The sequence below is a fragment of the Notothenia coriiceps genome, unplaced genomic scaffold (genome assembly GCF_000735185.1).
Source record: "Notothenia coriiceps isolate Sejong01 unplaced genomic scaffold, NC01 NC01_scaffold00029799, whole genome shotgun sequence".
Lineage (NCBI taxonomy): Eukaryota > Metazoa > Chordata > Actinopteri > Perciformes > Nototheniidae > Notothenia > Notothenia coriiceps.
Window position 1 is genome coordinate 18515 of NW_011362500.1, and position 908 is coordinate 19422.

Genomic DNA, 908 nt, shown 5'->3' on the forward strand with positions numbered 1-908 from the left:
CTCTGGGATAATCCAGTCCAGATTTGATGAGTCTAGGTCTAGTGGTTTTAGATCAGGACCTGGTCTAATGTGGTCTAGATTAAAAAAAAGCATCAAAATCTCCCTTTTTGTATTTTCACAAATAGAATAAAGGTTTCACAAATCTGAAACAGTGTTATAAAGAATGTTTAGACCCTCTGGGATAATCCAGTCCAGATTTGATGAGTCTAGGTCTAGTGGTTTTAGATCAGGACCTGGTCTAATTTGGTCTACATGTAAAAAAAGCACTGAAATCTCCCTTGTTTGTATTTTCACAAATAGAATAAAGGTTTCACAAATCTGAAACGGTGTTATAAAGAATCTTTAGCCTCTCTGGGATAATCCAGTCCAGATTTGATGAGTCTAGGTCTAGTGGTTTTAGATCAGGACCTGGTCTAATGTGGTCAGGATGCGAAAAAAGCACTGAAATCTCCCTTTTTTGTATTTTCACAAATAGAATAAAGGTTTCACAAATCTGAAACGGTGTTATAAAGAATGTTTAGACCCTCTGGGATAATCCAGTCCAGATTTGATGAGTCTAGGTCTAGTGGTTTTAGATCAGGACCTGGTCTAATGTGGTCTAGATTAAAAGAAAAGCATAAAAATCTCCCTTGTTTGTATTTTCACAAATAGAATAAAGGTTTCACAAATCTGAAACGGTGTTATAAAGAATGTTTAGACCCTCTGGGATAATCCAGTCCAGATTTGATGAGTCTAGGTCTAGTGGTTTTAGATCAGGACCTGGTCTAATGTGGTCTAGATTAAAATAAAAGCATCAAAATCTCCCTTGTTTGTATTTTCACTAGGGCCGGGACGCGATTAAAAAAATTAATCTAATTAATTACAGGCTTTGTAATTAATTAATCGCAATTAATCGCATTTTTAATCGC